Consider the following 24,761-nt stretch of genomic DNA (forward strand, 5'->3'; position numbering starts at 1 on the left):
TAACAGTTCTTCCTGTTTGGCATCTGCTCCTTAATAGGTTATGCAGTTTCATTGATAGAGGATAGATGGGGCCCTTTGTCATTCTTTTCAGAGATGCACAGGACACTGGCAAGGCTAGTAAATTCTGGAATCTGACTGGTTGGATTAAAACCTATACTCTGCCTCTACAGGGATTTGTGAAATTGGGCAAGTTAGTTAACCTTACTGTGCCTCAGTCTCTTCTTCTGCAAAATGAGGGTAGTAATGTTCGTGGAGTTATTATGAGGATTAAAATGAAAAAAAATTACAATAAGTATCTGGTTCATAATAAGAGATAAAAATGTAATTTTAAAATTTAATATATACATCAAATATATGCATATTTAATATATAGATAATAGTATTTACCTCTTTGCTATAAGTATTATGAGTTTTAAAACACACATATTTTGTTGTATCTACCAGCATAACAACACAATAGGAAACCATAATTTCAGTGTTCTGAAGAATTCTTTTTGCTACTTCTTTATAATCAGACATACTAACTCCCTCCCCTGACGCCTGAGTCCCAGCCCCTAGCTACCACTGATGTGTTTTCTGCTCCTATATTTTACATTTTTCAGAATGGCACACTGGGGCAAAGAAGAGCAGGAATTTGGTGCAGCAGTTATGACACAGCATAGGATGTCTACATCCCACATCAGAGTGCCTGGGTTTGAGTTCCTGCTACACTTTGGGCTCCAGCCTCCTGCTAATGGGCATGCTGGGAGGCAGCAAATGATGGCTTAAGTCGCTGGGTCTCTGTCCTCCACATGTAAAACTTGGATTGCGTTCCAGGCTGCTGGCCTTGGCCTGGTGCAGTCCCTACTGTGGCAGGCATTTGTGGGGTGGTGGTGGTGGTGAATCAGTGGATGGGAGATCTCTGTCTCTCACTTTCTTTCAAATAAATTGAAGATAAATTTTAAAAATAAAAATATGAACTCAATTTAGATGGAATCATTGTACATAATCTTTTGAGACTGGCATCTTTCATTTAGTATACCTGATTTACTATAATGTGGTATAACCTGATTTATCTATGATCTCATCTGAAGAGCTGACTTCGTAGAAAAGGGTTAGATGGAGCATTTTTTTTTTCAAGTGACATTTAGGGGAAGAAAACTCTCAGATATTCTCCAGAGGAGAATTTGGCTTAGTACAAGAAAGGAATTTTTTTTGGAGTTATCAAAATATCAAATAGGATGCATCTTGAAGAGGAAATTATTCCCCTATTATTAAGAGTCCTGAGACATAAGCTAAAGAATCACTAGAACAATAATACTCAAATAAGGATTAACGGAGAGAAAAGCGGTGGTAATGGTGGTGTGGTGTGTGTGTTCTGGGGAGGTGGATTGGGTCAAGGTGATGGAAGATAACCAAAAACCCCTGAACTTAATCACAGTGGCTCAGTATCATCTGGGGCAATTTAACTGCTAATGTCCTGAACCTTAACCACCTGCTGTAAACTACTTGAAGGAGAGATCTGGCAGTAGCTATAATAAAAGAGGGAGAAGAGATCAAGTCTCAGCCAGAAGTAGGAGAGTGGGAGGGTGAGGGTGGTAAGAATGAAATAAAGGAAGAAGCTGAAGGGGAGGCTGCAGCTGGTGGGATTGGAGTTAAAGTCAAAACAAGGTACTTTGACCCCAGAAGCGATAATTATATTTTTTTACTTCACAGCCTCTCTGTTTGTGTGAGTGTATAATAAAATACATAGTATTAGGGGCCAATGCCGTGGCTCACTTGGCTAATCCTTTGCCTGCAGTGCCAGCATCCCATATGGGTGCCAGGTTCTAGTCCCGGTTGCTCCTCTTACAGTCCAGCTCTCTGCTATGGCCTGGGAAAGAAGTAGAAGATGACCCAAGTCCCTGGGCCCTGCACCCGCATGGGAGACCAGGAGGAAGCACCTGGCCCCTGGCTTAGGATTGGTGTAGCTCCAGCCGTACCGGCCATTTGTGGGGTGAACCAACGGAAGGAAGACCTTTTTCTGTCTCTCTGTCTATATATATATAGTATTATGAAGTTGTTTTTAACTTGGCCCATAATTTTTCCACTTTATAGATGAGAAAGCTGAGGTTCTAAGAGCTGGAGTGGCTGACCCAGAAACACAGAGATGATAACTACAGGGAGAGGCAGAATCTGCTCTCAGGAATGTCTGTTCATCTTCAGACTGTAGACTTTTGCTTTAGTGGGCTTTCGCCCATACTTTCCACGATTTTCTTTCTGATTGAAAATCTGAGATCCAGTTTTAAATATGAGAGAAAACAAGATCTTGTATTCTAAAGTATATTCTATCATGACACTTTATGTACTTTGGTGTTACTAACTAGATTTAGCAAGGAGTTTAGGAAAGGATGGCCAAGCTAAGGAACGGTCTTAGAATCAGAGGACCAAGGTTAAATTTCAGTCTGGCTGGTTATGGCTGCTTGACCTCTTTCAGTGTTGTGTTTTTTGGTGAATTGGACATGATAATAAAAAGTTCTCGGGATTATGTGGTTTAAATGAGAAATTTTATGGGAAAATGCCAAGCCATGCTTATCACATGGTAAGCAATTAATAGGAGTTTGAGAAATTAGAAGAAAAATTAAGAAGCATGTCTAACATCTAAACCTACATATGTAAGAAGGGTATGGTTTTGCTTATTTGGACTGTAGTTGGGCTTGGCTTGTGCTTGGTGGGTTTAAAAGAGGTGGAACATGACAGTGTTTTGTTTCAGTTCCGTTTTATACATACAAATAGGAATCTAGTTAGATCACTGAAGAAGTTAAATTTAAGTATGGGATGGGAACCTATGTTCAGTTTTTTCCATGATAGCTTACATCAAAATGATCTGACCTTTATAACCCTCTCTCCTTTTCAAAAAATGAGTTATTAATTTCTTTAAAAAGCAGAGTCACAGAGAAGGAGAGACAGAGGGAGAGACAGAGGGAGAGACAGAGAAATTTTCAACTCACTGGTTCACTCCCCAAATGGCCGCAGTGGCCAGGCCTGGGGCTTCATTCAGGTCTCTCACTTGGGTGGCAGGGGCCCAAGCACTTAGACCAGCTTCTGTTGCCTTCCTAAGTGCAATAGCAGAGAGCTGACTGGAAGTGGAGCAGCCAGGACATGAACTGGCACTCATATAGGGTGCCAGCTCCCAGGCTCTATCCTAACCTGCGAGCAACAATGCCAGCTCTCCTCCTCTCTCAGCTTAAGATCAATAAATTTCTGTGATGGTCCTATTAAGAGGCCAAGCTAGGTTGGGAAGTTATTTGTACTTACTTTATTTTAGCACATGTTTTTTCCTTAAACCTCGTGTTCTCTGATCTGAAAACATGCAAATGTGAGCAGTTAGGAGATCTAAGTACAACCACAATTCAACCTTAATATAATTTGTTGCCCGTGGCTGCATTATCCTATCTTGAGACTGGCATCTCTCCCATTTCTAATAGCACCATTTCTGCTATTCACTTGACATTAAGCTCTACTTGTCAAATGCATTTACTGAAAGTTTGCCCCTAGTCATATCCTGCATGCTGGGACTTGTTGATAGAAGGAATGATGCCAGCACACCAAGTGAGGACCCAGAAGTTTGGGGATTTTAAAAAAGATTTGAAAAGTAGAGTTATGCTGAGGGAGTAAGAGACAGAAAGAGAGAAATCTTCTATTTGCTGGCTCACTCCCCAAATGGCCACAATGGCCATAGCTAGGCCCGACTGAAGGCAGGAGCTAGTAGTTCCTTCCCAGCGTTCCACATGGTGGCAGGGGCCCAAGAAATTGGGCCATCCTCTGCTGTTTTCCCAGACACATTGGCAGGATGTTGGAACATAAGTGGAGCAGCCCAGACTCAAGCCAGCATCCATATGGGATGCTGGTGTAGCAGGTGGTGGTTTTACTTGCTACTCCACAATGCTGGCCCCAAAAGTGCTTTTTTAGGATGCTACTAAGTATATCTGCCCTAAAAGTATGGTGAAGATTTTTCTCTCATCTACTTGCAAGTCTTCATTATATGGGTGTTCCAAGTTGATTACTGCCAAAGACACAAGGTAATGCAATTAGATTGTAGTTTCTTATGTTTCAGTCAAATGGCCCACAAAGAATTGAGGTAGTTGCAAAAACTTTTAGCTTTCACTGATACAAAGCTCCCCAAAACTAAGCAAGAGCTTTTGTGCATTTTAAAAATCCCCTTAATTTCTTCTTTTTTAAAAACTTTATTAAATGAATATAAATTTCCAAAGTACAGAATATGGATTACAATGGCTTCCCCCCCATAATGTCCCTCCCACCCGCAACCCTCCCCTTTCCTACTCCCTCTCCCCTTCCATTCACATCAAGATTCATTTTCGTTTCTCTTTATATACAGAAGATCAGTTTAGCATACATTAAGTAAAGATTTCAACAGTTTGCTCCCACACAGAAACATAAAGTGAAAAATACTGTTTGAGTACTAGTTATAGCATTAAATCTCAATGTACAGCACACTAAGTACAAAGATCCTACATGAGGAGTTAAGTGCACAGTGACTCCTGTTGTTGACTGAACAAATTGACACTCTTGTTTATGGCATCAGTAATCACCCTAGGCTCTTGTCATGAGTTGCCAAGGCTATGGAAGCCTTTTGAGTTCACCGACTCTGATCATATTTAGACAAGGTCGTAGTCAAAGTGGAAGTTCTCTCCTCCCTTCAGAGAAAGGTACCTCCTTCTTTGATGACCTGTTCTTTCCACTGGGATCTCACTCATGGAGATCTTTCATTTAGGTGTGTTTTTTTTTTTTCCCAGAGTGTCTTGGCTTTCCATGCCTGAAATACTCTCATGGGCTTTTCAGCCGGATCCGCATGCCTTAAGGGTTGATTCTGAGGCCAGAGTGCTGATTAGGACATCTGCCATTCTATGGGTCTGCTGTGTATCTCACTTCCCATGTTGGATCATTCTCTCCCTTTTTGATTCTATCAGCTAGTATTTGCAGACACTAGTCTTCTTTATGTGATCCCTTTGGTTCTTAGTCCTATCATTATGATCAATTGTGAACAGAAATTGATCACTGGGACTAGTGAGATGGCATTGGTACATGACACCTTGATGGGATTGAATTGGAATCCCCTGGTATGTTTCTAACTCTACCATTTGAGGTAAGTCAGCTTGAGCATGTCCCGAATTGCACATCTCTTCCCTCTCTTATTCCCACTCTTATATTTAATAGTGATCACTTTTCAGTTAAGTTTCAGCACTTAAGAAGAATTGTGTATTGATTACAGTATTCAACCAAAAGTATTAAGTAGAACAAACAAAAAAAAAATACTAAGAGGGATAACATATCAAGTTGCTCATCAACAGTCAGGGTGAGGGCTGATCAAGTCACCGTTTCTCATAGTGTTTATTTCACTTTAACAGGTTTCCTTTTTGGTGCTCAGTTAGTTGTCACCTATCAAGGAGAATAAGTGGTATTTGTCCCTTTGGGATTGGCTTATTTCACTCAGCATAATGTTTTCCAAATTCCTAACAGGGATCACTTTTCAGTTAAAATTTAAACACCTAAGAATAATTGTGTGTTAAAATTTAAACACCTAAGAATAATTGTGTGTTAATTACAGAGTTCAACCAATGGTACTAGAACAAAAAAAATACTAAAATGGATAAAGTATTACATTGTACATCAACCGTCAGAACAAGAGCTGATGAAGTCACTGTTTCTCATAGTGTCCATTTCACTTCAACAAGTTTCCCCTTTGGTGCTCAGTTAGTTGTCCCCTTAATTTCTTAGCTGGCAGGTTGCATAATACCCAGTTGCCTCCAGATGAACGTCTTTCCTGCAGAAATTACTGAAGAAAAAAAAAAACATGGTAAACTTCTCCTGTGTCTTCTCAGTGACTTTGTCATTACTGTTAAAAAATTATCTTGAATTATCAAATTTCTACTTTTTAAAGTTTTTTAAATTAAATTTTTAAAAATCTACTGTTTTGTACCTTACAAGGATTTCTCAGCTACCTCTCATTTCAACCTTGCATGTATCTCATGATGTAAATTTATTATCTTTGTTTTGTAGTGGAAAAGACAGGATCAATGAATTTTAGAAGAACACAGATCCAGTAAAGAAAAAAAGATTGTGACCCTTTGTACAATGAGTCCAGAATGTTTGCTCTCCCTCCTAGAACACATAACTTTGATATAATTACTCAGAAAATATTGGGTGACATAGATGATATGCACTGAAATGAATCTATATTTTTCATACTCTAATAGTCTTTTGTCCACTTCAGAGGTAAGAGGATTTGGCCCGGTTGTTTTCAGCACAATGTATGTAAAATTGCTGGCACAATCTTCAGCGCTTAATGGGTTTTCAACAAATTTTTTTTCTCTTCCCAAGATAAAGGGAAAAGTCTTTTCCACTTTTACTACATTCTCACATTAGAGAGTCTATTTTGGCATCAGGCTGTCTATATTCCACCCTTTTTACTACATTCTCACATTAGAGAGTCTATTTTGGCATCAGGCTGTCTATATTCCACCCTTAACTTTGGGAAAGTGACATCCAGTCTTTGTGTATCCATTTCCTTATCTGAAAATGGGGATACAAAAAATACCTATAGGTTGCTGTGCACATTGAGTGAGTTAGTAAGTGTAGAGTGCTTATAATTTTTTCTGGAATAGAATAGGAACTGTATTTTGGGCCAGCGCAGTGGTGTAGTGGGTAAAGCCACTGCCTGCAGTGCTGGCATCCCATATGGGCACCAGTTCAAGACCTGGCTTCTCCACTTCCCATCCAGCTCTCTACTATGGCCTGGGAAAGCAGTGGAAGACGGCCCCTGCACATGCGTGGAAGACCCGGAGGAAGCTCCTGGCTCCTTGGTTTTGGATTGGCGAAGCGCCAGCCATTGCAGTCAACTGGGGAGTGAACCTGTGGAAGGAGGACCTCTCTCTCTTTCTCTCTCTCTTTCTCTCTCTCTTTTGCTCTCTCACTCTCTCGCTCACTTTCTTTCGCTCTCTCTTTCTCTTTCTCACTTTCTCTCTCTCTCTCCCTCTCTCCCTCTCTCTGCCTCTCCTTCTCTCTGTGTAACTCTGACTTTCAAAGAATAAATATTTTTTAAAAGAATAGGAACTATGTGAGTGTAAGCTACTATCTTTATTATCTGTCTAATGGAATGAAATTTCCAAGCTCAAGGTTCAAGGCACTTCCCCCTTTGATGATGCATGAGATATACTTACCACTTCTTGCTTTTTACTTCTCTTTTTACAGGTCATATACAAATCTTCTGCCTTCTGTTGATACATTTAATAGAGCTATACAATCCAGATTTGGTTTAACTAGGTCAAGATTTTCTCCTGTCATTATAAGTAACTTGGGTTATGTGAAGTTTGTCCCTTTTCTTTCTTGTTGCTGTTGTGGTGATGTGTTGCTGTTGTGGTAATGTGTGTGGGGGGGAGGCAGTTCATCCTGAGATATAATTGTACAGCCATCCTGACAGACCTGAGTGGGCCTGCAGTTCTCTAGACATCTATTTTCAGACTTGACTTTTGCTGGATAATTTCTACAGTTTTGCTTTGAGAATGTGGCATTTTACAAGCATATTACTATGCTCGGAGAAGAGGGGGACTAGGATGACCCAAGCTCTTGCAACTTTGTTGACAACAGAAGATTATTAGGTTTATGAGGGGCTACTGAATAACTCAGAGATAGGGACAATCCACGTGGCCGAGTCATTCAGGCAACATGATGCTTAACCAGTGTACAAGGAGCATTAGGCTCCAAATAGGAACATTGCTTCGGAGTTACAGGGGCTGTATCAGAAAATGTTTCCCAGTCAAATAAAAGGAAATCAAGATAGATCTGAAGTATGTGTAGTATATTCTCTTGGGGCAGTAATCTAAGAGATAGTTTTCAAAATAAGCTTCTAAGAAGACCAAGACACCCCTCCTGTTTAATCTTAGTCACCAAGGCATTCTTGTTTCATCAAAGTAATCAAGATGAGTATCTAAGGAAAACACAACTGCTATATTCTTATTTTATTTATTTGAAAGGCAGAGTTACAGAGAAAGAGCAGGATACATAGAAAGGGATCTTCTATCTGCTTTTCACTCCTCAAAATGACTGCAACAGCCAGCGCTGGGCCAGGCTGAAGCCAGGAGCCTGGAACTCCATTCCAGGAGTCTCATATGGGTGGCAGGGGTCAAAACACTTGGGTCATCTTTTGCTGCCTTCTCAAGTGCATTAGCAGGAAACTGGATTGGAAATGAAGCAACTGGGATTCAAACTGGTGCTCATATGGGATGCCAACATGGCAGTTGGTGGCTTAACACACTGCACCACAATGTGGGTCTCACAACAGTTGTATTTTAACACACCTATAGTGATAGCCCGTTTAAACAGATTGAGTTATGTAAAAGGAGTTTGGAGAAATAAAGACCTATGAGAAAATTTCTTTAGGCAACTAGCTGTTCTTAGAAGAAAGGATACTCTGATTCTGTAGCCCAGCCCGAATTGGACTGAACAGATGTATATAGCAAGAAAAAGGGCAACCTACTCAGATACTCTACTGAAACTACTGCTTAAGAGTGTCTGTTCCAGCTGTTTCAATCCTGTGTGTGCAAAGGCACAGCTTGGGGTGCCCTTTGTTCTACTTTTATTCTATTCAGCAGCAAGAAGTGATTTGTGCAAATGCCTGATGACAGGGATCCTGCCAGATGAATCTTCTACTGGCGATAGATCACACAGGACGTTGTACGCCATGCTAAGAACTCTGGGAATTGGGGATTGTAAATAAGGAAGTGAGAAAATACGATGCTATTTATAGATTTATAAAATCTCAACAAGAAGTCATTGGCTTAAATTGTTTTAAGTTAAAAAAGAGAATCACTTGCTTTCTATCCATCAGGATTTTAGAAACACTCTAAGATAGTGTATCAGGGCTCTCCAGAGAAACAGTAATATATATCCTGCTCTGTATGTACATAATTTATATAAGTGTAAATATATAAATTATTTTAAATTTATATATTATATATACTTCTATATTATATATAATCTTAATATATACAGTATAATTTCAAATGAAAATGAGGGGTAAGCCAGCAGGTAAAAAATTCAGGTGACATTTAATGTTGTGGTCTCAATTCCATATAGAAGCAAGGTAGAGAGTCCAGCAGGGTTTTTGTGCTACAGTCTTGAGGCAGATTCCCTCCTCTTTAGGAAATCTTAATCTTTGCTAATACAGCCTTCAAGTGATTAGATGAAGCCCACTCACATTATGGAGTGTAGTATGTTTTAATAAAAGTCTAATAATTAATTGTTAATCACATTTAAAAGAATAACTTTGCAGCAACATCTAAACTGATGTTTGACTAAACACTTGGCTTCATAATGTGGTCAAACTGACACATAAAATTAACCTTTGCAAATCATAAGGTATTTATGATATTACCTTAGTTTAGAGGTGACTTTGTTAGCTCACAAAAATCAATGGATCATTTTTGTTTTGGAGCTGCGATCAGTAAGAGAGAGGGTCACTCTCCCTATCTGCTTCATAATGATAAGGTAGCTAGAGCATTTTATAGCCCCTTGGAAAGTCAAGGTAGTAAGCACTGTTAGTTAAACACTTCCCTTTTTGTCCTATTATCATGTAACCTTTTATTGAACAATTCTGTGATAAGGGCTTATGCTTCTTTGCTTCATTATTGATATTACAGAAATATACCAATTGATGTTTTTAATAAACTGGAATTTGCCACTTAGAAAATTAAATGCCTATATTTCTAATGAGTAATCTTCTTCTCTTAGGAGACAATATTTACAAAACCCCAACAACTATATTTTAAAAAGATGGAAAAGGATGCAGGAATGGGTTCTGGAAGGTTGTTAACAGTTTTATTTGATGACAGGAAAGGGAGAATATCCTTATTACTTTCTAGTTTAAAGTTTTTCCCTGAACATTTTGGAGTCATGGTGATAAATACACCAAACAGAGAAACATATATAGTCCCGAGCTCATTAAATATCATGTAAAGTTGACAGGACAAAACATCTATTTTCTTAGAAAAAATGGCTTATTATTTAAGTAAAAGACATTTGAAGTTTACTTTGTAATGAATTAGAGTAGAAAATCACCATAGCATTATTTAATAATTTCTCACAAGTTTTCATGTAGGTTCTGCCTTTAAAACCATTCTGTTTAATTTTAAACACAATAAGAATCGCAAAGGGCAAGTCATTATTAAAAATGAATAGTGTCCAATGTTAAAAACACGAGTTTGATCCTTTCATGAGCCATTTGGTTTGGAGGCCCTGGCTTTAGACTACATCTCAAGGTTTTTGTCTATCTCTTAGTACCTCAAATATGTCCTTTGTCATTAAAGGGACTGGTTAGAGTTTGTGGGTAAGTCAATATACCCAAATGCTCCTGTGAGAAAAAAACTTAGAGTTGCAAGCTGTTAGGATGTGGTAGTGGATAAGTTATGTCACTGTTGTGTCATGGTAGATATAAAGGGTTACCACCTACATTTGCACATATCATTCTTTGCACATATCAAAGTGCACAATAGAGGTTGTTGTATCCTAGACTTCTATAATCTTCTCTCTCACCTACATTACTCACACATTCCAGAGACTGAAAGTTGAATTTTTAACTAATTTTATTCATCATCTGATCCTATATATTACTCATCTGTATGCAGATTGGAGGCCTCATTCCCAGTCATGCTCTGAAGATATTTGTCCAACTTGTCTTGATGATTGGTGCTTCTTCATCTAGTACAAAGCCTAGACGTTCAAGTTCCTTTGATTTTGTGAACTTTTCACCCTATGTCTTCCCACAAATTTTTTAGAAATGTGACTTATGCTGTCTAAAAGCCAAGAATACCTGATATTAACAGTGATTCTGTATGAACAGTTATCTCTTGTCCTTGTTCTGTCCATACCGTCATCCTTCTCTCATATAAATTTCATTCTCAGCATAGTGGGTAAAGCCACCACCTGCAGTGCCAACATACAATATGGGTGCTGCCAGTTTGAGTCCCACCTGCTCTGTTTCTGGGAAGACAGCAGATGGTGGCCCAAGTGCTTGCACCCATGTGGGAGACCCAGAGAAGCTTCTGGTTTTGGCCTGGCCCAGCCACAGCTGTTGCAGGCATTTGGGGAGTGACCCAGTGGATGGAAGATCTCCTCTCTCCCCTCTCCTTGTCTCATTCTCTCTCTGTAACACTGACTTTAAAATAAATTAATAAATCTTAAAAAAAGACAACTAATAGACAGACTTGATTGTTCAAAAAATTTCATTCTCTTTTTCTATCATTTTCTATATTTTCCTTTAGTGTTTAGTGATTGTAACTGAAAGCAACTCTTGGCCCAACTGGAAATTTGGATTCTCCCTTATTACACATATCTCTTTGGATATAATATCCCAAATCCCCACTTTATAGTAAGGAAACAAGTTCAGACAGGTTAAGGAACTGGTCCAAAGTTGCTATGTCAGAACTTTTTTTTTAAAATATGTATTTCTTACTTGAAAGTCAGTGAGTGTGTATACGTGTGTGTGTGTGTGTGTGTGTGTGTGTATACACATATATAATGAGAGAGAGAGAGAGAATATCTCCCACCCACTGGTTCACTCCCCAGATGCCTGCAGCAGCCAGGGTCTAGGCTAGGCTGCAGCCAGGAACTCCATTTTGGTCTCCCACATGGATGGCAGGACCCCAAATACTTGGGTCATCATCATCTGCATCCCAGGCTCATTTGTAATAAACTGGACCAGAAGTGTAGAGTAGTTGAGACTCAAACAGAGCACTCCCATATGGAATATGTGTGTGTTACAAGTAATGCCTTGACTTGCTAGGGGACCTACATCTACTTGACCTCAAAACAGTTTTTCCTTGGGATTTCTTTTCCATTTTCCCCAAGACATCAGAATTTTGATATCTTGAACATCTTACCTCTATGAATTTTGTTTTTTTTTTATTCATAAGATGAAAACATAAATATCCACTATGTAAAGTTATGATTATTAAATGGTATAATGTACAGGAAGTACTTATATTTTATAAGTGCTCAAAATATGCAGGTGCTTTCCAATTCATGTACTACCCAATTCTGTATGTATGTCTGAACTTCAAAGGTCGTGGTGAATTCAAAATCTTAATTAAATCAGCCATTTCCAGTTATATTTTAAAAAACTTTTCACTAGGGCTTCTAGCAGCTGAAAAACTTTGAATTTCATTATTTTCTCCCTTCATGCCTCCCCAGCTTCTGGAAGTAATGTTACCAAACAATAAGATATCTGTAGCAGGACATCAATGGTGGGGACCATTCGTAAATTCTAACTCGTAGTAACTGGCGGTTGATCTTCTTTATATTTACCCTTGGTATTTTATACATCTATATCTATATATCTATATCTATTTGTGCTTCACATGTCATTCATCAGTTTAAAAAAGGTAATTCATTTTCAGAAACATTTTAGAGAACGATGCCACTGGACCTGGACTCTGGAAGCAGCAATGTCAAAGGCTCGCAAGAAAAACAGGAGATGTCTGGGTGGCTTGTAAACACCGCCTCGTCCCATATTCATGTAGACATTGCTAATTGATCACAGCATGTGAACTGTGTCTCAGATTCCTTTTCAGGATGGTACTTTAGGCCATTGCTGCTAATAGTTTAGAATTGACACAAGAGTCAAAGTTGATTTGCCTTTCTTTTGTCTACCATGATGCTCAGAGAGAGCTTTTCAGAAGAAGGACCCAGTGGTCAATTTTGTGGCCCATTCAGGAAACTGTCTCCTTTGAGAGAGCTCTCCCCCACCCTTTATACACACAACTCAGCTTACCTTCCCCAGCCACTTCCATGTTCCCAGCAAGGCCGTGTGTCCCATTTGTGAGAAGGTGGGGATTACCGTAAGTTTTTTCTTTTTAAGATTTATTTATTTGAAAGCCAGAATTATGCAGAGGTAGAGAGAGAGAGAGATATCAAGAGATATTGAAAGATCTTTCATCCGCTGATTCATTCCCAAAATGGCCACAACAGCTAGAGCTGGGCCAATCTGAAGCCAGAAACCAGGAGCTTCTTCCAGGTCTCCCATGCAGGTACAGAGGCCCTACCATTTGGGCCATCTTCTACTGCTTTCCAAGGCCATAGTCAAGAGCTGGATCAGAAGTGGAGCAGCTGGGTCTTGAATCGGTGCCATGTGGGATGCTGGCCCTGCAGGTGCTTTATCTGCTATGCCACAGTGCTGGCCTCCTGAAGTTTTTTTTTTTTTTTAAAGTTTTCAGTGCGACCCATATCTATTGAATCACTTTCTCAAAGAAGAGGTTTGGTAATTACATATTATATTCACTAGATGATTTGTCAGTGAGAGATACTGCCGGATGCTTGTATTTTCCCCTTAGAACAATTAAATTGCCATTCCTGGAGGATGAGACCCAGGCAACAGACCGTGCCAAAGCTTACCAGGTGATTCTAATGTGTAGCTAGATAACATAGATAAGGTCTTTTCTCTGCTTTCTTATCAGAAAGGATAGCAGGTGTTAAGAAATTTTCCCATTACTTCTGCATACTGACTTGTATGTATAATAAAAATACTTCTGAGTCAAAACAAAACTTTCCTCTATAAGGATTTTTTAAAGATTTATTTTTTTTATTTGAAAAGCAAAGTAAGAGAGATGCAGAGGCAGAGAGAGAGAGAGAGAGTGTCTTCCATCCGTGGTTCACTCCCCAAATGGCCGGACCTGGGCCTATCCAGAGCCAGGAGTCAGGAGCTTTTTCTGGGTCTCCCATGCAGGTGCAGAGATCTAAGGATCTGGCCCTTCTTCTACTGCTTTCCCAGGCCATAGCAGAGAGCTGGACTGGAAGTGGAGCAGCTGGGACTTGAACTGATGCCCATATGGGATGCTGGTGCTGCAGGCAGTGGCTTTACCTGCTATTACACAGTGCTGGGCCCCCCTCTATAAGGTTTTATAAGTCAAGAGGGCATTTTCCATTGAGCAGTGAAAGTAATAACAGCTTTGGCCCCTAGCATTGCTATGAGGGTTAAATAAATTATACCTGACAACTGTTGTGCCTAGTATAGAGCGAGCACATTATAACAATTAGCTATGATTATTATAATACTTTTATATCCAGTGTTTGAATATATTGCCTAGTAAATGCTTGTTGAACTTAATAGGCTACAAGAACAGGTTTCATGGAATAGGTAAGTAGTTTAAAAGAAAAATTATAAGTTATATAACATTTGGATACAAAATGGGGACAGAGGTGGTACTCAAATTAAAGGCTTTTTAAAATCTCATCAACTTTTCTGATCTGAGACTTTGTTATGGCAGTTAGAGATTATTGACTCAAATAAAACTGTTGGTTTTAGCCTTAGATTTAAGTTTTAATCATTTTCTTACACACTTTTCACAGTTTCAGTGAAAGAGGGAAGTCATGCTTTCGAAATGTCCCCAATTCTAAAGGTGAGTCATCAGCCTCACTACTGTAAATGCAGCCCACATCCTCTCCTCTGGCCAGGGTGATGATAAAAACATCCAGATCACACAGCATTTACTTTACAAATCTTTGTCAAAGGGATGTTGTGAGAAGCACGTGTTTCAGGGCTGGTAAATGAGATAACAGAACTCTGCAGCCTTGGGAGCATCAGATATCCGTGTTGAGCTCAGTGCTCTTGGGGTTGAGGTGTGCAAGAGGGAGGCGTACAGAATTCACTTGAACAAAACTTAAGGGAATAACTGAAAGCATCACAGATTATGATCTGTTGGGGATAAATCTAGGGTACAAACACCAGGGCTGAATTTGTAAATAAGACCTGGGGTGATGCAAGCAAGCATGAAGTCTGGGCCAAACAGTCAACAGTTCAGAGTTGAGCAAGGAACATGATGATGTGATGGGGTAAAAAAAACCCAGGAGCCTCACATCTCACTGTGTTTGCAGCTACCGTTACCACAGTGCAGCCAGCCTAAGACTGGGGCACACACAGCACTCAGTGCACTTACCATGCCGTCCAGAAGAAGATGCATAGGAATTTGTTCCCTTCCATAACTGGTGGGGTCATTGACCTGTTTAGTAAAAGATGTACATTAATATAAATATAAAATAAACCCACGACTTACTGCTTTTCTAAAAAATATAACAGCATTAAGATCTGTTGAGACTTAAAAGAAACTTGATTGTCACTGTGATTCTTGGCCTAGACTTGGTATTATGTAGTGAAATTAATGTTAAGAGAGAGAAGAATGTGAGGAGTCCAGAAGAAAAGAGAGAAGTAGAAAGCTGGTAATATTTTACACTTTGACAAGATGAAGAATACCGAGAAAATTCTACTGCCATTGAAGGTGTCATTCTGATTTCTGTAGGTAGAGTTCTATTTTTTTATGAAATGTTTATTTTTTTAAAGATTAATTTTATTTATTTGAAAGTGTTACAGAGAAGGAGAGGGAGAGGGAGAGGGGGAGAGAGAGAGAGAGAGAGAGTGAGAGTTTTCCATCCATTGGCTCACTCCCTAAATCATTGCAACAGCCAGAGCTGGGCTGATCAGAAGCCAGGAGCGTCTTCAGTTCTCCCACATGGATGCAGGGGCCCAAGCACGAGGGCCATCTTCCACTGCTTTCCCAGGCGCATTAGCAGGGAGCTGGATCAGAAGTGGAGCAGGCAGGACTTGAACTGCACTGCAGGTGGCGGCTTTACCTGCTATGCCACAGCTTCGGCCCCAGTTTTTCTATTTGTAAACTACAGTATATTAATTAGTAGCTGCTGAAACTATTCTAACATTTTTGCTTTTAAAAAAGATACTTATTTACTTTTAAAGCAGAGTAACAGAGAAAGGAAAAGGGAGAGAGTTGTTGGGGAGAGAGCAAGGGCGAGAGTGAGAGAGGTGAGTGAGAGATATCTTCATCCCCAAATGGCCACAACAGCAAGGGCTGGGAGCCAAGCTGAAGCCAAGGAGCCAGGAACTCCATCTGAGCCTCCCAAATGGGTAGCAGGAGTCCAAAGACTTGGACCATCATCTGTTCCTTTGTGAGACATACTGACAGGGAGCGGGATAGAAAGCGCAGTAAGCAGGACTTGAACTGGCATTATGATGTGGGATGCCAGCTCACAAGTAGAGGCTTAACCTTCTGCGCCACAATGCTACCAGCCTCTCCACTGACGTATTTGAAAACTTCATTGTGGAGGCTGGCATTGTGAAGTGTGTTAAGCCACCACCTGTAATGCCAACTTGCTGTATTGGAGTGCCAGTTTGAGTCCCTACTGCTCTTCTTCCAATCCAGCTTCCTGCTAGTGCACCTGATAAAGCAGCAGAGAATGGCTCAAGTGCCTGTGCCTCTGCCACCAACACAGGAGACCTAGATAGGGTTTCAGGTTCCTGGCTTTGGCCTGGCCCAGTCCCCACTATTTTGGCCATTTGGGATGTGAACTAGTAGATAAAAGATCTCTTTTTCTCTCTATTTATCCCTCTCTCTCTGTCACTCTGCCTTTAAATAAATAAAATAAACCTTATGAAACAATAAAAACTTCATTGTAGATAATATAAAACATGCACAGAAGTAGAGGAAAATATTAATTATCAATAACTTATGAACCAACTTTAAGAATTATGGACATTTGACATTCTTGCTTCATTCGGCCCCCCACTTTTGATTGGGGGGCTAGGATATTTAGGCAAATTCCAGGCATTGTGTCATTTGACCTGAAAATCTGTCATCATGTATTGGTAATTGGTAGGTTATGTGTTTTAAGGTTGGTATTCAGCACAGTGGTTCAGCCCACATTCCATATCATGGAGTGCCTGGTTCAAGACCTGGCTCCACTGCTTCAGATCCAGTTTCTTGCTAATGAGCATCCCGGGAGGCAGCAGATGATGGTTCGAATTCTTGGGTCCCTGCCACCCATATGGGAGATCCATACTGAGTTCTGGGCTCCTGGATATGTGCATATGATACACACAAATGTAAAGATGTGTACAAAATATGGATTTCTTTGTAACCTATTTATTTCAACTTGTATTTTATTTTGTGCATTTCTGAGATCATTGAACAGAACTTAACATTTTCATCAACCTTTGTGAATTTATAATTTTTCTACAGCTTAATTCTTCTTCTTTTTTTTTTTTTTTTGACAGGCAGAGTTAGACAGTGAGAGAGAGACAGAGAGAAAGGTTTTCCTTTTCCGTTGGTTCACCCCCCAAATAGCCACTATGGCTGGCACGCTGCGCCGATCCAAAGCCAGGAGCCAGGTGCTTCCTCCTGGTCTCCCATGCTAGTGCAGGGCCCAAGCACTTGGACCATCCTCCACTGCCTTCCTGGGCCACAGCAGAGAGCTGGACTGGAAGAGGAGCAACCGGGACTAGAACCCCCCAGGTGCCAGCGCCGCAGGCAGAGGATTAGCCTAGTGAGCCGCGGCGCTGGCCTACAGCTCAATTCTTTAAAATGGAATTATGTTAGTAAATATAAATATTTTTAGACTTCCAGTGTCTATTACTTGATTATTCCTCAGAAGTTGTTTTCTAGTTCATTTTCCAGAAAATGAGTACTTATTGCAATTCAACTGCATCAGTAGAAAATTTGAAAGGCAGAGAGAGACACATACATGCACAGAGACAAGGATCTTTCTGTGGCCCAATTTTTCAAATGTTTGTATCTATAACTGTAATCCTTGCCTGTTCATGATATTTGCCCACTTTTTGAAATGTTTATAACCATAATCCTTTGCCTGTTCATGATATATGCCCAGCTTTCTATTTCAGGGCTCATCTTATTGAGCTGCAGAACTTTTGTGTATAGCAAAAATATAAACTCTGTTTCTTATGTTAAGTATTTTCCTGGTTTTACCCTTCTAACTTTACTTGCTTTTTTTTCTGAAGAAGTTTGACCATTTTACAATGTTTTTTTTTTTATTTCTTTTAGGATTTTACTTAGAAAGTTTTTCCCATTCTATGATAATAAATATATATCCAAATTTGCATCCTATTGATTTATACTTTTTAAAAATACTTAACTCTTTATTCTTAATTAATTTTAAGAGTGCACAGATTTTTCTAGTTAGTTCATTTCCACATATTATAATGAATAATCCTTCCTTTCCTTACAGATTTCTCAATAGCTACATTATCACAATCAAATGCTTGTTCACTTTGGCACATAAACTTGCACTGATTTGCATATAAATGGGCTGTGTATATATTGTCTTTCCCGGGTTGACTGCCAGAGGATGCCCTGGCTAGTCTTCTTTTGTATCTCCTACAGTATTTGGAACATATTAGTAAAAATTTGTTGTATGAAATGAACTATTAATGAGTCATTGATGTACCCAGGAAAGTATTAACTTGAAGATAAATGCATGTCTGTTTTGACTGGTTTAAATATTTAACTTTTAGAAAAAAAGGGCTCTGGGCCTGACCAGTTCTTTAATGACCAGCTCTTTAACCTTTTATGATTCTTTCACTTAACTCTTGAGACACTGTCACCTGCTAAGGTGAGCATCAAGCTAGCTCTTCATGGTCCCTAGGATTCAGATCAGCATTTGATTCAAGGAATTTTTCTATAAGATTTATTTTATTTACTTGAAAGGCAGAGTGACACACACACACACACACACACACACGGCAAGACACAGAAAGAGATCTTCCATCCCCTAGGTCACTCCCAAAATGGCTGCAATTGTCAAGACTGGGCCAGGCCAAAGCCAGGAGCCTATAACTCCATCTGGGTTTCTCACGTGGGTGGCAGAGGTTCAGGTACTTGGGCTGTCCCACATTGCCTCCCCAGGTGCATTATCAGGGAGCAGCCAGAACTGAACTGGCTCTCTCACATAGGATGCTGGCATTGCAGGCCAGGCTTAACCTGTTGTGCCCCTGGATCCAAGGCATTTCATTGCAATATTCTTCCAAAAACTGTTATGATGAAACAGGGCTAGTATTTTTCAAATCCTAGTAAAGTACATAAACTTTTTGCAAAAACCCTTTGAAGATTGCACTGTGTTCTGTCAATCCAGCGATATTCCATATATAATGATCAGGCCTGGAACAGCTCAACAATATAATCCTAAAGAATTTGCTTCAGGGATTCTTTTCTAGCATTGACACACATATGTATACATATGTACACACAGGTACACACACACATACCCTCCTTAATTCCACTGTAAATTACATCTCAAGGATCAGATCTTCCATTGCCTTTGCAACATCCTGCAGTGTTGTGTACACACAAGTGCCGCATGCACAGTCCTGCACCTTGTGGGGCCTCTTCTCCCATCCGGTTGGAGGAGCTTAGCTGGAGCCCCACCTGCCAGGCTCAGCCAGGGTTCAACATCGCTACTCCATTTGCTCTCCTTTTGTTTATGCTTTGCAGGGTTAACAGAACAGATTCAAAAGCATTTTCATTTGGTTACTTGATTAAGAGACATTCTTGCCTAATGTTGTGAGTCCAGGTATCTGGTCTTCAGTTCCTATTAAATAAAGCAAATAAGCTGTAAATATGGGTGGTTTCCAACAGCATTTATGTTCATGCAAAAATTAAAAAAAAATTGAGAAGGGAAGTAATGGAGGGAAGTATTCTTATAGTCTTAGAATTACATATGGGATATATGAAAACTTCCTTATATTAATAAAAACAAAAAAAGCTGAATGGTTCGCAAACTGTGATCGAATACCTAGGAGTGAAAAGATGCTGCAGCGGGGCACTGTTTAAAACAATCTAAGCAAACAAATGAAACCCAATAATATCCTTGTGAAAATACTGAAGCTTGGGACTCTCTACTATTCTTTCATTGCTGACACAATAGACTTTACATTTTTTTTCTTCCTTTTCTTTACACTCTGTCATCTTGATGCCCAGCAACAACATGGTATGTAAGTCTGTTTTCAATGATTTTGCAAACTAGGAAATTTGTTTCAACAAGTACTTTGTATATATTTGATAATTTGTCTTCATTGTGCCCATTAGCTAACTGAAGCAACTTAGAAAAATCAACTTCATACATATTCTGATCTGGAGAAAATTCTAGAATCTAAACTAACAATTACATCCCAGGTGTGACATTGTTTCACATTCATAAAATCATTTACCCTAGAATGAACTAGTAGACCTGAATGAAATCAAGGTCTCTTTCCTGTTTTGAGTTTTCATGACACCCTTGCTTGTTGACTGTTTGGCAAGCTGATTAGAGTGAGGTCCTAGGTTTAGTATAGGTTTAAGCAATCAGAGGTTTTTCATGCATGAGCTTTGGCCACTCCTTTGTTCATTGACCCCATCAATAGGAAGTAGAATGAGTCACTTACAGCTGGGTGAGTGGGGGTTTGGAACGCTCTTGCCAGGAAACCTTCACATGTAGGTCCCAGAAATGAAACTATGGTCACACCCCATTATAAGAAGAGCATGCTAAAATTACTTTCTTTCCATCTTAAAAATCTACAAATTTATTATGGCTGCTAATTGTTGGCAAAGAAACTAAGTTTGCGGCCAAAAAAATTAAATCAAGAGAAAGGATGAAAAACAGGTCACTTGGGGTGAACGAAAAGTTTACGGCTGGGACCTCCTTATATGGTCAACTTTCTTGGATTAAAGAAAAACTATACTTAGTTATTAAAGAAGACAAAAAAGCATAAATGAGAAACTTTGGATTTAACTCATAGGGTAAAGATCTTCATAAATAATTTATACCTAATCTAGAAAAAGCCTTTTGAAGCAAAAAATGGACTATTCTTTTTACCAGTTATTTCCTAAATAGTTTCTTAAGTGCTATAAATATAGCCAGAATTGTAGGCAGATTGTATAGGCAGATTGAGCTTTTTGTCTTCCTAAAGCCTGATAAACCCCTATCAATCAACAGCTCATTCTCACTTTGAATTTTAAAATAGGATTGTTTAAACATTTTAGAAAATTATTTGCCAAAATACACTAGGATTTAATTTTATTAAAAAAAATTAAAGGTTGAGAGTCTATATACCAAATAAGAGAACTTGGAGAGGGTTTGACAACTGTTAATGATTAGTAATATGATGCTCATTTTCTTTTTTCTTTTCTAGCTGGAAAGTCACTTTTATTGTGATACCACTAGCTGTACAGTCTGTTCCTGACATTATGATCCTCCTTCCTTTGTGATTCTGTCTTCTTTAAATGGTCCCATGAATGCGTTCTTCTCCTCCACAGTCTGGAAGCAGACATGGCCAAATTTGGAGGTTGTGTCATTGAACTTAAGGTCAGTCTTCTCCAGGACCTGCTGTTTGGTCTGCAATGGCAGGGCCTTACTGAAAGTGAGCACTCGCTTCTTGATCCCCACCTTGCAGCCCCTCAACCTGATATTGGTCACTTCACCATAATGGACAAAGCCGCCAAAAGGCCGATGCTCTTGTGAGACAGGTTGTAGTAGGTGGAGATATTCTTCTTGATCATTCTGCCATCCTTGATTAGGTAGCCCTGCCCAATCTTGTAGATCTTCTTGTTGACCTCCATGGGGTGATGGTAGCCTTTCTGCTCAGCTCGTGCGACATAGAAGGCCACACAAGCAGAGTGACACATCCCAGTACAGACTACTTTGTACAGCCCTTAGTGGGTCTTGTGGGGCAGCTTCTTGTTGTGCCAATGGCTGATGACCCCTTTGTAGCCTTTGCCTTGGTCACTTCCATGACATGGATAATCTTGTCCTGACCAAACACCAAACACTTGGCTCATTGCCAAGTGGAGAAAAAGGTCTTCTTTTTCGACTTATGCCAGTCCTTGTAAAAGCACATTTTGCACTCATCACTGATATGTGGATGGTCTTGAAGATGCTGAGGCCTCAAGGGGTTTCCACGTAGCCCATGATGCCTACAACCACCAGAGGTGTCTCTACTGTGGTTGCTGCCTTCACAACTCTTGTTCACTTTGGATCTCCACCTATCAACTTCCAGCATGATGCGTTATGACGGCCTTGGTGCCCAGGAAGGCCATGTGGTGGGGTTTGGAGGAATCCTCCTTGGGGAAGCTCCTCACCTTCCTTCACTTATTGCAGCATGTCTATCTATATACATCTACAAAATAAGTACACACAGAGGTTCCCAGCACTCATACATGTGTGTATGTGCATGCATATGTCTAAATTTAGATATCTTGAGTTCATGCCGACAGGATGGATGCTGATCCATCCTCACTGGGTTTTTGCCTCTTCCATTCCATGTTAGTTTGCCCCCTTGTCCGCAGTGAGAAGACCCTGGCTCCCAACAACTTTGATGTATTTACTCATCTTCTCAGTCTTATAAGAGAGTTAAAGTAGTTTCAGAATTGCTTTGCCAATATCACTTGATAACAAATATATCAAACATATTTCAGGATGTGCTTATTCTTCTCTACCCCTATCCATTGCCCAAAGCTGAGGGTTTATAGTAAAATACTGTGATTATAAGTTATTCAGTCAGGGCCGGCGCCGCGGCTCACTGGGCTAATCCTCCGCCTAGCGGTGCCGGCACACCGGGTTCTAGTCCCGGTCGGGGCGCCGGATTCTGTCCCGGTTGCTCCTCTTCCAGGCCAGCCCTCTGCTGTGGCCAGGGAGTGCAGTGGAGGATGGCCCGGGTGCTTGGACCCTGCACCCCATGGGAGACCAGGAAAAGCACCTGGCTCCTGGCTCCTGCCATCGGATCAGCGCGGTGCGCCGGCCGCAGCGCGCCGGCCGCGGCAGCCATTGGAGGGTGAACCAACGGCAAAAGGAAGACCTTTCTCTCTGTCTCTCTCTCTCACTGTCCACTCTGTCTGTCAAAAAAAAAAAAAAATAAGTTATTCAGTCAGGCCATCTTTGTCATCCCATCACTCCAAGAGTTTTGCTATATTTTTCTCTGGAAATAAAAGTGAGTTTACTTTTGTAGTTTGCTTCAGTTTTGTATTTTCCCCTTTCTTATCCCTTTTTGATTTGTGCTTATTCTTTTTTTTTTTTTAAGATTTTATTTATTTGAGAGGTAGAGTTACAGAGAGAGAGACAGAGAGAAAGGTCTTCCATCTGCTGGTTCACTCCCCAGATGGCCACAATGGATGGAGCTGGGAACCTCTATGTGTATTTATTTTATAGATGTATATAAATACACATGCTACAAATACATTATAGGTGTCTGTGTGTGTATGTCTCTGTACTCACATATATTTCCTAGCTCTGTCCACAAGAAGACCTAAGGACAAGATACCATTGTAGCAATGGACCTACCACATGCAGAGATATCAGTCTCTAAGAGTATTCCCAGTAAAGGGACTCAGGACTCCTAGCTTCCTTGCCACCACTCTTTACTCAACTGTTCAAACTAAAACTTGAATTAGTTTTAAAAAATTTGAAGCCAGGACCAAGAGCTTCTTCTGGGTCTTCCATGTGGGTGCAGGGGCCCAAGTAGTTGGGCCATCTTCTACTGCTTTTCCAGGTCATAACAGAGAGCTGGGTTGGAAAAGGAGCAACCGGGACTAGAACCAGCACCCATATGGGATGCTGGCACCACAGGCAGAGAATTAACCTACTGTACCACAGTGCCAGCCTCAATTTATGCTTGTTCTTTAAACATATAGAATACTAAGCTGATCTCAAAACTACAATAGGGAATCTCAAACAAGTGTCACATCCTTGTGTGTCCCTTCCCTTTATTCCCTTGTAAGTAACCAACTTCACAATTTCTGGATTTCTTCTTGTAAAGATATGCAAATGAATGTATGGTCATCTTTTCCATCTTTTTCACGCCAAAGTTTCCTTACTGTATATATTCTTCCCCAGAGGACTTTTAATCACTTAGCTATATCTCTGGGAAATCGCTTCCTATTAGTTCATGGAGAGCTTCCTCATTTTTTCTTATAGCTACATGAAACTTAGAGAACAACAATGAGCTACAGTTGCAGTGTGGGGGTGGGGTGGGTGGGTAGCTACTGCTCTATGATGGGAAGCAAGATAGAGTTAAAATATTGTTTTAGTTTTTTCTGGGTTGTGATGTATAACTTCCTGTACTTGCCTATCCCCTAAGGCAGCTTTCAGATAGGGCCATTTTTCTATTCTATTGAGTATGTCCTTTTGCTAAAAGAGGTTTGAAAGTGGCACAGGATGGTTGAGTTTGAGTAACAGGAGAACATTAATGAGTTCGTTCATATGGTGATTCATGTCAAAATTCTACTTCAACTGCGGCTAATGGCAGGGAATCCTTTCAGTCAGACTAGGCTGCAGGAAGGGGGCAGTGGGTATCCAAATTCCTGTCCTCTGGAGATTTTAAGGCTGGTCTTATACAGGGAGATTTCTCACCCGCAGCAGGAGAGGCTGCAAAATTTGCAGTGAGCAGAGCCAAGGACTCGCCACTGCATCACTATTGCAGGGGCAGCCTGGGATCCACAGGGTTAGGGACAGACGTCAGAGCCGGTTTATTGTGCCAGAATGTGAGAACTGGAGATGAAAGGAGACCCAAACATTTCAAGAATAAACAGGGAGGGGACTCAGGATGATCTTCCAGCTAGACAAGGCCTGTTATTCACAGCTTCTTTTGAAGTTCTGGTTGGGGCGTGGTGGGTCATCTGAGACACAAACACACTGAAACCCAAGGCCCAAGCTAGGATGGCATGGAAAAGGTGCAGAGAGGGAGTAAAAGAGGGTGAAATATCAGTGCCAAGGGAAGATATTTTAATTTTACTTCTATGTTTTGTAAAGAGATCTAGGATGGGATTTATGGACAGCCTTTTTATGGACAGCCTTGTTAAACACATTATAGAATACCCCAATTCAGACCCTGTGTAGAAACATCTGAAAGTTACGCTATACTTTATTTTAAAGGAATTTATTAATACCTTAGATTTCAGGGT

At 40.2% G+C, this 24,761-nt stretch overlaps 1 pseudogene; it reads right to left on the reverse strand.

The window, feature by feature from the left end:
- Positions 1-21,051: 21,051 nt before the first annotated feature.
- Positions 21,052-23,147, reverse strand: LOC100339869 (large ribosomal subunit protein uL3 pseudogene; annotated as a pseudogene).
- Positions 23,148-24,761: the final 1,614 nt, after the last annotated feature.

Source organism: Oryctolagus cuniculus, chromosome 1 (genome assembly GCF_051225735.1).
Source record: "Oryctolagus cuniculus isolate XC-2025 breed Fujian yellow rabbit chromosome 1, ASM5122573v1, whole genome shotgun sequence".
NCBI classification, from domain to species: Eukaryota; Metazoa; Chordata; class Mammalia; order Lagomorpha; family Leporidae; genus Oryctolagus; species Oryctolagus cuniculus.